At 44.1% G+C, this 13,828-nt stretch overlaps 1 long non-coding RNA gene across 1 annotated transcript; it reads left to right on the top strand.

Annotated features, from left to right (window-relative positions):
- The first annotated feature begins 9,040 nt into the window (after nt 1-9,040).
- LOC140393516 (uncharacterized) lies at nt 9,041-12,934 on the top strand. Its single transcript, XR_011935639.1, has 2 exons — nt 9,041-9,107; nt 12,432-12,934. It is a non-coding gene; the product is annotated as an uncharacterized lncRNA (long non-coding RNA).
- The last annotated feature ends 894 nt before the right edge of the window (nt 12,935-13,828 follow it).

Genomic DNA, 13,828 nt, shown 5'->3' with positions numbered 1-13,828 from the left:
AAACCTTTGAACACTTTGATCATGCAAACACTGATATTTTCTGACCAGAATATATGATGGTGTTTCATAGACCTTCGAAAAGTTTGCTATAATCTCAAAGCAATGCAATTAAAATATTCAGCTTTATTTAGCTGAACAGCAACAAGATATGTCCTATTTACATGGAAGGATAATGGGACAGGGGTTATAAATTGTGAAGTTAAACAAATGACAGCTTAAGTTTCTTTGATTTTCAATTTAGCTTTATGCAAAAAATTTTAATGTGCCAGAGATTGAAATGGTTTTTAATTTGTGAAGAACAAAATAACGCTGAGCGCTATGAAGTGAAATGATTGAAGTGTACACTTTGGGGCGTGTGTGGGGTGCAGAGGTTTGTTCTAAACAATTCCTGACGGAAGGGTCACAAGTGCTTTGTTTTTATGTAAACCTCCAGTCATGTGAGTTCTGTTTATACAGTATATCGATTGAGATCATTATTCAACAAACTGGACCTGCATGGCTCTAGTAATAGAATCATAGAATCCCTACAGTGCAGAAGGAGGTCATTCAGCCCATCAACTCTGCACGGACCCTCTGAAAGAGCACACTACCTAGGCCTGCACTGTCCCTGCAAGCCCACCAAACCTGCACATCTTGGGAGATTACGGGGCAATTTAGCATGACCAATCCAAATAAGCTGCACAGAGTTGAGCAAAGGCACAAACCACCACTTTATTGAGACCATCATATTCTGCTTTATACGATAAATTCTATGGGCGGGATTTTCCATTCCTGCAGCTAAGTGCTCGAATGGAGAATCCGAGGGAGGTTTACGCGAAAAAAATTGACGCGAACCCTTCACCGATTCCAGTGAGGGGCTAGCACCAGCGCCAACCAAAATTCCTGCCTCTTGCATCAAGAATGGCCGGGTCCCGGGCCGCACTTGCGCACGACTGACGACATGCTGCGGTCACGCCGTACAACATGGCACTGGCCGTGCGCAGACACAAACTGCCATCCACGTCCCCACATGTCCCCCCCCCCCCCCACTAGTCCCCCCAGCCCTCGCATAAGCCGCCCTAGCCAACGGCACGGATCCCGACGGCGTGTGGCGCCGCTGGACACAGTCCACAGCCGCCATGCCAGGTTCACGATTTGTGTGAGGACACGTGTCCCGTGCCGTCGGAAACTTGGCCCATCGGGGACGGAGCAACATGAGTGGGCTGGCCGATGAGGCGCTAATGGCATTGCGACTGCGCCGTCACGATGCCGCCATTTCGGAGGGGGCGGTAAGTCGCAAACCGCCGTCAAACCGACGCTGTCCCTGATTCCAGCATCGGAATTGATTTTCCGCCCGATCGCTAATTACAATATCGCTGTCGGGCAACGGAGACTCCCATATGTATTTCACAATCTCGCTAAACCAGAATTGGGAAATTGTCGTCTTTATTTATTGACCCCCTCAATATAGAGAAAATGGCAACTTTTGATCGCTTTGCTACTATCTCTGCTGTGTGAAAATAAAAGTTGACTCCCACGAGCAATCTTTGCACAATTGATGTTGTAAAATGGTGGTCCACAGTGATCAGGAGAACTTTGTGCATGATTGTGAATGGCAATTTATGTCCTGTCAAGTAGATCACCAACTTGCTTGGTTTACTGTTCAGTATGTTTTTTTCTATTTTCCTTGCATTTGGATATGAATAAATGTAAATAGTAAATGTTACCACTAAACAAGGGTGGAAGTATAATTGGAGAATAGTAAGACTTGTTGGCAGAAGGCAATGTGGCACATCTACTTTCCACTGTAAGACCTCTATTTGAACTTGTAAATTTTCCACTGATCCTATTCTGAAACTTGCATGGTTGAAAGAAATGAGGCTACTGATAGAAAAACAAGGGTGGGGCATCCATCCAGCAACCAAGTGTAAACTCAGAAAAAGTCCTTGAAACTTAAAGAAAATATGATTTTCCAACCCCATCACTCAGCCAGTCGATGTCAACACATTTTGCAGTGGATAAATTGAACCGAGATACCCCCAGCACTGGGTGAATTAACCAACCAGGTTTGAAATTTGGTGCTTAATTGCCATCTACACTTTGGTTTAATAAAGGAGAAAATATCAGCCTAGATTTGTTTTCATGAGCACTATTCAGTGACTCCCAAGATGCAATGAATGGGTACAGAATAATATAATAAGGTCTGCCCTGATATTCCACCGTACGGTAACCTGTCAGCTCTTGCTGTACAAGTTCAGATGAATGATTCTGTTCTAATTCTAGTTGTTGTGCTGTAATTATGCATGCGATAATTGCCTTTTGACTTTTTTTTGCATTGGCCAATATAAGAACATAACATAAGAACATAAGAACTAGGAGCAGGAGTAGGCCATCTGGCCCCTCGAGCCTGCTCCACCGTTCAATGAGATCATGGCTGATCTTTTGTGGACTCAGCTCCACTTTCCGGCCCGAACACCATAACCCTTAATACCTTATTCTTCAAAAAACTATCTATCTTTATCTTAAAAACATTTAATGAAGGAGCCTCTACTGCTTCACTGGGCAAGGAATTCCATAGATTCACAACCCTTTGGGTGAAGAAGTTCCTCCTAAACTCAGTCCTAAATCTACTTCCCCTTATTTTGAGGCTATGCCCCCTAGTTCTGCTTTCACCCGCCAGTGGAAACAACCTGCCCGCATATATCCTATCTATTCCCTTCATAATCTTATATGTTTCTATGAGATCCCCCCTCATCCTTCTAAATTCCAATGAGTACAGTCCCTGTCTACTCAACCTCTCCTCGTAATACAACCCCTTCAGCTCTGTGATTAACCTAGTGAATCTCCTCTGCACACCCTCCAGTGCCAGTACGTCCTTTCTCGAGTAAGAAGACCAAAACTGAACACAATACTCCAGGTGTGGCCTCACTAACACCTTATACAATTGCAGCATAACCTCCCTAGTCTTAAACTCCATCCCTCTAGCAAAGAAGGACAAAATTCCATTTGCCTTCTTAATCACGTATTGCACCTGTAAACCAACTTTTTGCGACTCATGCACTAGCACACCCAGGTCTCTCTGCACAGCAGCATGTTTTAATATTTTATCATTTAAATAATAATCCCTTTTGCTGTTATTCCTACCAAAATGGATAACCTCACATTTGTCAACATTGTATTCCATCTGCCAGACCCTAGCCCATTCACTTAGCCTGTCCAAATCCCTCTGCAGACTTCCAGTATCCTCTGCACTTTTTGCTTTATCACTTATCTTAGTGTCGTCTGCAAACTTGGACACATTGCCCTTGGTCCCCAACTCCAAATCATCTATGTAAATTGTGAACAGTTGTGGGCCCAACACTGATCCCTGAGGGACACCACTAGCTACTGATTGCCAACCAGAGAAACACCCATTAATCCCCACTCTTTGCTTTCTATTAATTAACCAATCCTCTATCCATGCTACTACTTTCCCCTTAATGCCATGCATCTTTATCTTATGCAGCAACCTTTTGTGTGGCACCTTGTCAAAGGCTTTCTGGAAATCCAGATATACCGCATCCATTGGCTCCCCGTTATCTACCGCACTGTTAATGTCCTCAAAAGATTCCACTAAATTAGTTAGGCACGACCTGCCCTTTATGAACCCATGCTGCGTCTGCCCAATGGGACAATTTCCATCCAGATGCCTCGCTATTTCTTCCTTGATGATAGATTCCAGCATCTTCCCTACTACCGAAGTTAAGCTCACTGGCCTATAATTACCCGCTTTCTGCCTACCTCCTTTTTTAAACAGTGGTGTCACGTTTGCTAATTTCCAATCCGCCGGGACCACCCCAGAGTCTAGTGAATTTTGGTAAATTATCACTAGTGCATTTGCAATTTCCCTAGCCATCTCTTTTAGCACTCTGGGATGCATTCCATCAGGTCCAGGAGACTTGTCTATCTTTAGCCCCATTAGCTTGCCCATCACTACCTCCTTGGTGATAACAATCCTCTCAAGGTCCTCACCTGTCACAGCCTCATTTCCATCAGTCACTGGCATGTTATTTGTGTCTTCCACTGTGAAGACCGACCCAAAAAACCTGTTCAGTTCCTCAGCCATTTCCTCATCTCCCATTATTAAATCTCCCTTCTCATCCTCTAAAGGACCAATATTTACCTTAGCCACTCTTTTTTGTTTTCTGTATTTGTAGAAACTTTTACTATCTGTTTTTATATTCTGAGCAAGTTTACTCTCATAATCTATCTTACTCTTCTTTATAGCTTTTTTAGTAGCTTTCTGTTGCCACCTAAAGATTTCCCAGTCCTCTAGTCTCCCACTGATCTTTGCTACTTTGTATGTTTTTTCCTTCAATTTGATACTCTCCCTTATTTCCTTAGATATCCACGGTCGATTTTCCCTCTTTTTACCGTCCTTCCTTTTTGTTGGTATAAACCTTTGCTGAGCACTGTGAAAAATCACTTGGAAGGTTCTCCACTGTTCCTCAACTGTTTCACCATAAAGTCCTTGCTCCCAGTCTACCTTAGCTAGTTCTTCTCTCATCCCATTGTAATCTCCTTTGTTTAAGCACAAAACACTAGTGCTTGATTTTACCTTCTCATCCTCCATCTGTATTTTAAATTCCACCATATTGTGATCGCTCCTTCCGAGAGGATCCCTAACTATGAGATCCTGAATCAATCCTGTCTCATTACACAGGACCAGTTCTAGGACCGCTTGTTCCCTCGTAGGTTCCATTACATACTGTTCTAGGAAACTATCGCGGATACATTCTATAAACTCCTCCTCAAGGCTGCCTTGACCGACCTGGTTAAACCAATTGACATGTAGATTAAAATCCCCCATGATAACAGCTGTATCATTTCTACATGCATCAGTTATTTCTTTGTTTATTGCCTGCCCCACCATAATGTTACTATTTGGTGGCATATAGATTACTCCTATCAGTGACTTTTTCGCCTTACTATTCCTGATTTCCACCCAAATGGATTCAACCTTATCCTCCATAGCACCAATGTCATCCCTTACTGTTGCCTGGATGTCATCCTTGAATAACAGAGCTACACCACCTCCCTTACCATCCACTCTGTTCTTCCAAAAAGTTTTATACCCTTGGATATTTAACTCCCAGTCGTGACCATCCTTTAACCATGTTTCAGTAATGGCCACTAAATCATAGTCATTCACGATGATTTGCGCCATCAACTCATTTACCTTATTCCGAATACTACGAGCATTCAGGTAAAGTACACTTATGTTGGCTTTTTTACCTCTGTTCTGAATCTTAACACCTCGATCAGTAACCTCTCCTAAGTTAAATTTCCTCTTAACCTTTCTCTTAATTTTCCTTGTCGTTGAACCCATATCTTCATGTCACAACCTGCCGCGTTGCTTACCATTAATGTTTTCACTTCCCGTTTTATTCCTTTTAGTATTCCTGGTCCTATTCCTGGTCCTGTTCACTGAGCTCCCCTCAGTCACTGTACCTTGTACTGTCGCCCTTTTTGATTTTTGACTATGGCTTCTCTGCCTTACACTTTCCCCCTTACTGCCTTTTGTTTCTGTCCCTGTTTTACTACCTTCCAACTTCCTGCATCAGTTCCCATCCTCCTGCCACATTAGTTTAAACTCTCCCCAACAGCTCTAGTAAACACCCCCCGGTTCCAGTCCTGCCCAGGTGCAGACTGTCCGGTTTGTACTGGTCCCACCTCCCCCAGAACCGGTTCCAATGTCCCAGGAATTTGAATCCCTCCCTCTTGCACCATCTCTCGAGCCACACAATCATCCTCTCTATCCTGACATTCCTACTCTGACTAGCTCGTGTCACTGGTAGCAATGCTGAGATTACTACCTTTGAGGTCCTACTTTTTAGTTTAACTCCTAACTCCCTAAATTCAGCTTGTAGGACCTCATCCCGTTTTTTACCTATATCGTCGGTGCCTATGTGCACCACGACAGCTGGCTGTTCACCCTCCCCCCCAGAATGTCCTGCAGCCGCTCCGAGACATCCTTGACCCTTGCACCAGGGAGGCAACATACCATCCTGGAGTCTCGATTGCGTCCGCAGAACTGCCTGTCTATTCCCCTTACAATTGAGTCCCCTATCATTATAGCCCTGCCATTCTTCTTCCTGCCCAGCTGCACAGCAGAGCCAGCCATGGTTCCATGAACCTGGCTGCTGCTGCCTTCCCCTGGTGAGCCATCTCCCTCAACAGTATCCAAAGCGGTATATCTGTTTTGCAGGGAGATGACCGCAGAGGACACCTGCACTGCCTTCCTACTCTTGCTCTGTCTTTTGGTCACCCATTTTCTATCTCCCTCAGTACCTTTCACCTGCGGTGTGACCAACTCGCTAAACGTGCTATCCACGACGTCCTCAGCATCGCGGATGCTCCAAAGTGAGTCCATCCGCAGCTCCAGAGCCTCAAGCGGTCTAACAGGAGCTGCAACAGGACACACTTCTTGCACGAGAAGAAGCCAGGGACATTGGACATGTCCCTGAGCTCCCACATCGCACACGAGGTGCATGACACGGGTCTGAGATCTCCTGCCATGTCTTAAACCTTTGGTTAACTTCAACAATTACAATTCCCCCCCAAAAATTAAATAAATAAATAAACAACGAAGAAAAAATAAATAAATATACCAATGAAAAGAAACAGAAAAACAGAAACACTACTTACCGGTCACTTCCCAGGGATAAAAAGCACCTCCTCCTCCCCAAGCTTCGAATTCCCACCTAGATTCAAATTCCCAAACTCACTCTTGGTTCTGTCTCACTCTGGCTGTGTCTTCTCTGGCTCACTGGGAGAACTCACTGGGAGTGAGTTTACAAGTTGCTCTTTTTAAACTGTCCTGAATTGACTCCCCTCCCCCACCTGCTTTTAGATCAAGGTAGATAAGTTATGATGTCTGCCGTACAGACAATATGCCCACTGAACTATACAGGAAGCAACTATAACTTGGATTTGAGTGTGCCTAGTAACCTAATAACACAACAACGTTATCTGTTGCAAGCCATTTTTTGATAATTCATGCTACCTCTCAATTATAACTGAATCTGCCCAGAGGCAGAAACGCTTCCCACTGTGCCACGAGACCTCCTCCAGCCTTTCATGCTCATCCCTAAGTTCCTTGAGAAGGTGATTGTGGTCTTTTTGAATTGCTGCCATTTATGCGGTAAAGGCACTCCCAAAATGCTGTTAGCGAGGGAGTTCTGGAATTTTGACCCAGCAATGATGAGAAAATTAATATATTTCCCAGTTAGGAAGGCATGGAGTGGAGGTGGTGTTCCCTTGCATCTGCTACCCTTGTTCTTCTGGGTGGTAGATGGTGTGTGTTTAAAAGTTGCTGTCAAAGTAGCCATGGTGAGTTGGCAATGTAACCCATGGATACTGCACACTGTAGCTACATTGTGCCAAGGTGGAAGGAGTGAATATTTAAGTTGATGGATGGGTTACCAACCAAGTAGTCTCGGAAAGTTAAGAGTATTCATCACTCTACTGATTTATGCCTTGTCGATGGTGGACAGGTTTTGGAGGGTCAAGAGGTGAGGTGAGCACTGCAGAATATCCAACATCTGACCAGCCTCTGCAGCCACAGTATTAGTCTGGCTTTGTGTGGACATACCTGGTCAACCTTCCACTTTGTACAGGGATCAATCAGTATTGCAGCTGCACCAGAACAATTTGGCTATGGGTACAGCTAGTTCTGAAATACCTTTTGTGATGAATGGTTACTGTTGTACCCTTGTCATCATGTAAGGTGATGTCCCCTTTAAGACCGGGCTTGGAACCCTGGGGAACTCCGCCTCCGGCTCCGCCCATCTGGGAGCCGTATATAAGGGGCCGCCTTGTGGGCAGTGCAGCAGTTAGCACACGTCTCGGCACTCTTAGTTTATTAAAGCCTTCTTTACTGTTTACACTCTAAGCGTTGTTATTGAGGGTAACACACCTTTCTTCCATAATATGTCTGGAAAGCCCATAGCCTTTCTATATCCTTTGCCTTATGATTTATTGATAGCAACTAGAGTTAAACAGAGGAAGTACAGATAGATTATCTGTGCAGTTCTTCTGGCTCAAGATGATCAAAGCTCTGCAATCCTGCCACATCCAATTATGAATGGTGGTGGAAATGTATTTATTTATTTATAAATTTAGAGTAACCTATTATTTTTTCTTCCCCAATTAAGGGGCAATTTAGCATTGCCAATCCACCTAACCAGTACATCTTTGGGTTGTGGGGGTGAGACCCTTGCAGACATGGGGAGAATGTGCAAACTCCACACGGACAATGACCCGGGGCCAGGATCGAACCTGGGTCCTGGGCGCCATGAGGCAGCAGTGCTAACCTCTGCGCCGCCCTGTGGTGGAAATTTAAACAACTAACTGGGGAGGCGCCATGAACATCTACATCCTCAAAGGTGGTATAGCCCAGAGTGTTACTGCAAAGGACAAAAGTGTTTATAATCATCTTCAGCCAGATGAACTGCACAGATAACCTATCTGTACTTCCTCTGCTGGTGCCCATGGTGTTGTTCCGGACATGTTCTCCTACTGCTTATTGATAATGTGGACTGGGGTGGGTACAGTAAGAAGTCTTACAGCACCAGGTTAAAGTCCAACACGTTTATTTGGAATCACTAGTTTTTGGAGCGCAGCTCCTTCATCAGGTGTGTCATCCGTACTTTGTGTCTGGCCCATTTGTGACTCTAGACACACAGCAATCTGGTTGACCCTTAACTGTCATCTGAAATGATCGAGCAAACCACTGAGTTGTATGCAAGAAAGACGTTCACCTAACCACCACTTTCTCGAGGGTAATTAGGACTCGTGACACAGAGCACCACACTTTCCAACCACTATTGTGAGGGGAGGGGAACTCAAACTTTAATTATAACCAACAATGGCTATTGTGAAGTGAAAACTGGATAGAAACATGTTCCAGTTCCTCTTCCATTATGACAGTTAATAATAAGACAATAGGCTACACTCCACAGTACTGGATATATGGTTACTTCTACCACATCTACAGTACGGAATTAAGTCAATGTATTTTCTCCTGAAACAAGTTGATTTTATTAATCAAATAAAAATCATGAACATCTCAAGCAAGAACAGCATAAGTAAGAAGCTAGAACAACACAAACTATTAATGGGAGTCAACTATTTTTACTTCTGTTATGAAAATGAAGGTAGTATTTTGCAGGATACAAAGTTGTTTATTTGACTCTTTCTGGAAGTGATGTCTTGAATTAACATTTCAACAAGTTTTAGCAGCCCATAACTTCCTCAGATGTCAATTACCAGTGGATTGCCACTCCGGAGGGACTACACTTTGCTGGAATTCCAAAGCTCCTGTCTCGCCGCACCTTCCTCCCCTTCCTGGGTGAGACAGGGGCAGCGAAGCGTGCCCCGGCAGTATCAACATGGTGTCAATGGAGCGCAGCAAGGGAGGACACGGGGCCCCTTTTTGTGGCACAAGCTGGGGGGAAGGAGGTGTTTAGCCATTGGAGGGTGGAGTTGGACCAGGGCTGAGGAGGGTAGAGTGGGGTGGGAGGAAACGGTGTGGAGGGTAGATTGGGCGATCCTTGTGGGGCTTGGTCTGGGTGTTCAAAATAGTTGCTGAAGTTAGAGGTTACCTCTAACTCTTTCAGAGTAACTATGAGAGTAAAACTAGCAGAACCAACCAAAGTTAATAACTTAAATTGCTTTCTCAGGTGGTTTCCAGTACAGCACAGCTGTTCAGGGGAAGTTAGTCCTTCTGGACAATTACTGGCTGAACCTTTACATGGGAACTTCCAAGCGGAAATCCCCGGCGCAACTTTAGATAAAGCCCCCAAATGCGACGCTAGGGAACCAGGAAGTTATGGCTCAGTTAAACTTGCTTTGATTAGGATTTGGCCGTCTTGTTATTAAGAGTTGATGCCAAAATAAATCCAATAATGTAAACTACATTCAGATTTGAATAGTTTGACTTGGAATAATGTTTCTTGCTATAGAGGTATACTAATTTATATTAGAATAGGCGAACAGATGTTAAATATAATTTAAGCTTTAAGGAATAGTACAGCTAATGACCTTATCCAGATACTTTTATGTTACAATAGTGCCAATACTTCAAATGTAGTTCATCGACTGATATTCTTTGAGATATTGTGGCCGGGATTCTCCGGTTCCGCGGCCAAGTTCTGACGCAGGCGTCAAAAGCGGCGCGAGTCACTCCGGCGTCAACAGGCCTCCAGGCCCAGGCATTCACCCCGACCCAGGGGCTAGTACAGCGCCGGAGTGGTGTGCGCTGCTCCGGCGCTCGAAAGCTGGCGCGCCATGGCCAACGCGTATTCACGCATGCACGCCACGGCCAACGCGAGTTTGTTCATGCGCATGGGTTCCCGTCTCCGCTCTGACCCCTGGGCAATACGGTGGAGCCCTGCAGGGGCCCGGCGTGGAGAAACTTAGGACCCCACGGTAATAGCCCGAACACCGATCGGAAGGCCCTGATCGCAGTCCAGGCCACTGTGGAGCCCCCCGTGGAGTCAGATCCCACCCCCCCCCCCCCCCCCCGCCTACCAGGACGGCCAGAACTCTCACGGTCCCGCCGGGTAGGACCATATGTAACCTATGCTGGCGGGACTCAGCCAAACTTGGCGGGCACTGGGCCCGTCGAGGCACAGAGAATTGCGGGGGAGTGCTTTCAATGGCCCCTGACCAGCGCGGTGGCGATCCTGCGGGTGGGCGAGAATCGGCGCCGGAAAATCGGCGGGCCGGCATTGGAGCAGCATGGCGCAATTCTCGCCCCCCCGCCCCCCCGGCTCTCGCGCCCCAATTCTCCAACCGCCAATTCTCCAACCTGGCAGGGGGATCAGGGAATCCCGGCCTGTGAGTCCATGTGAAAGGATTATGTGTGCAAATAATTTCTTTCTGTTTTTCTTTCAAGTGAATTAGAAATTAAGCTGACTTGATTAAAAAAAATGATTGTCCCATGTAAAATGTACGATGTTTGTAATTTATAATCTTTGAAATATTTGATACATAATTTTAGACTTGTTAATGGATAGGAACATATGATATAGGGGAAATAGGGCATTTGGTCCCTTGAGCCTGCACCGCGCATCCAATAAGGTCATGGTTGATCTGATTGTTTTGAATTACATACTCCCATCTACGCTCGTTAACCTTTGATTCACTTGTCTAACAAGGATCAATATACCTTTGCCTTAAAAAATAATTTGTCTCTATGCCAGAAATGTCTTCCAAAGAGTTCCTCAATATGTTAAGCAGGGAATTGAGGGATTACTATCTTAACATCAAAAACAGTACACCTTTTTAAAATTTGTTCCTGGGTTGTGTGTGTCTCTGGCTTCCAGCATTTATTTCCCATCCTTGAGGACAATTATAATAATCTTTAGAATAATTTTTATTGTCACTAGTTGGCTTACATTATGAAGTTACTGTGAAAAGCCCCTGGTTGCCACATTCTGGCGCTGTTCAGGAACACTGAGGGAGAATTCAGACTGTCCAAATTACCTAACAGTACGTCTTTCGGGACTTGTGGGAGGAAACCGGAGCACCCGGACAAAACCCATGCAGACACGAGGAGAATGTGCAGTTTCCGCACAGACAGTGACCCAAGCCGGGAATCGAACTTGGAATCCTGTGAAGTAACAGTGTTAACCACTGTGCTATCGTGCTGCCCATTATGAGTGGACCTGGAGTCACACGTACGCCAGACCAGGTAAGGGCAACAGATTTCCTTTCTTAAAGGACATTAGTGAACCAGGCGGGTTTTTACAACAATCGACAATGGTTTCATGGCCATCATTAGACTTTTGATTCCAGACTTCTATTGAATTTAAATTTGGATTGGATTGGATTTTGTTTATTGTCACATTGTATGCCTTGTGTTGCCCTATTATGTATTTACTTTTATTCCCATGTACTTAATGATCTGTTGAGCTGCTCGCAGAAAAATACTTTTCACTGTACCTCATGCACTTGACAATAAACAAATCCAATCCAAAGTATTTTTCTGCGAGCAGCTCAACAGATCATTAAGTACATTAAAAGAAAATACATAATAGGGCAACACAAGGTACACTTGTGCATTTCATCATTTTACATGGTGGGATTTGAACCCGGGTCCCCAGAGCATTAATTGCCCTGGGTTACTAGTTCAGCGACAATACCACTATGCCACTGCCTCCCTGCTCATATTAATTAATATTTGAGGTTGAATACTTTTTCCTGATGGTTTTGCATGTTGAAACCCAAAATGGAATATTTATTGATAATCATTGTCATGGAAACAGAACAAACATTCCATGTTACTTTTCTGTTTATTGGAAGTGGTTTCTGAGTTCAGGGGGCAGTGTTACTGATAACCAGGACAGGAGCAATGATTGTTATATATTTATCTTTCATCATACTTTTTTTCTTATTTATTTATAAAGTTCAACTCTTCCAACGAAAAGTAGCTGCGCGTGCAGATCAGAGGCGGCAAAATTTGCACATCAATTAAGGTTTTTTTTAAAGCCAGGAATTTGAAAATAGGAATGGAACAAAACTCGGAACTGGAAGTCACAAAAATGAGGAAATTATTGTCCAAAGCCATCGTCAAGAGGGATATGCCACTGCATAGTTAAACAGCAAGTCTCCAAAATGCGAATACTAAGGTGAGGATCCACAGAATCCCATTACCAAGAATGGACAAAAACAATCATTGAAAATGAGAAGAGACTAGGCCAAAAGTCTACCTAAAAAAACACAAACAATTAAACGTGCTAGAAGAGATGATAGAGCATTGTTTCAGCCCTCTTGAAAAAACTATCAGTACTATTTTATAATATTAACTTACACCTTGGTTTCCTCTGACATCGGCTCCTATTGACAGCTTCCTCTCTGTCAGTTGGCAAGATGACATCTTAATGCAACTGATTAAATTGTTTGAAAATTCCACACGAGTGAGTGAATGCTTTACTTTACAAGATGACTTTGCTGAGATAGAAACTTCAGCAGTGGTGGAAACATTAATGAAAATTTATGAAATAACGTTCACGGTGTCACTTTGCTTCACATAATTTAGTTGGAGTTTCAAGAGAAAAGCAATAAGAATAATAATCTTTATTGTAACAAGTAGGCTTACATTAACATTGCAATGAGGTCACTGTGAAAACCCCATAGTCTCCACATTCCGGCACCTGTTTGGGTACACGGAGGGAGGATTCAGAATGTCGAAGTCACTTAACAAGCAGGTCTTTGAGGACTTGTGGGAGGAAACCGAAGCACCCAGAGGAAATCCACGCAGACACGGGGAGAACGTGCAGACTCCGCACAGACAGTGACCCAAGTCGGGAATCGAACCTGGACCCTGGAGCTGTGAAGCAACAGTGCTATCCACTGTGCTACCGTGCCCCCCCAAATAGCCATTTTCAAAAAGGTCACATGCACTCATAAATTGATCCAAAAGTTTTCATTGGATTTCATGATATGACAATTATTATTTCAAAAGGGTCATCACTGTAAAACAGGTTTTTACCCAACTAAGTTGCTTTTTGTTATTTTTTTCCCCACTTTGACTGTCTCCTTAGCCCTCCATCTCGGTTTCTAAATAACTAAACAAATGCTGGAGCGATAGCTCATATGATCACTTAGAGATTCAATGAAGGGTACCCCATTCTGATCAACAAACTTATGATGCTGAAACTTAGCAGGTATTTTGGTAAGATATGAAATAAAATGCATATCTTTTGAAAGTTAAATCCCAGAGCTTTCATTGAATGAAAGTGCAGAAGGAGGCCAATCTGCCTCTCAAGATTGCGCTGGTATATTTTATGATTTTTGCACAGAA

The sequence above is a fragment of the Scyliorhinus torazame genome, chromosome 17 (genome assembly GCF_047496885.1).
Source record: "Scyliorhinus torazame isolate Kashiwa2021f chromosome 17, sScyTor2.1, whole genome shotgun sequence".
NCBI lineage: Eukaryota > Metazoa > Chordata > Chondrichthyes > Carcharhiniformes > Scyliorhinidae > Scyliorhinus > Scyliorhinus torazame.
The sequence above is the reverse complement of the archived record's forward strand: the minus strand, read 5'-3'. Positions and strand labels throughout refer to the sequence as shown.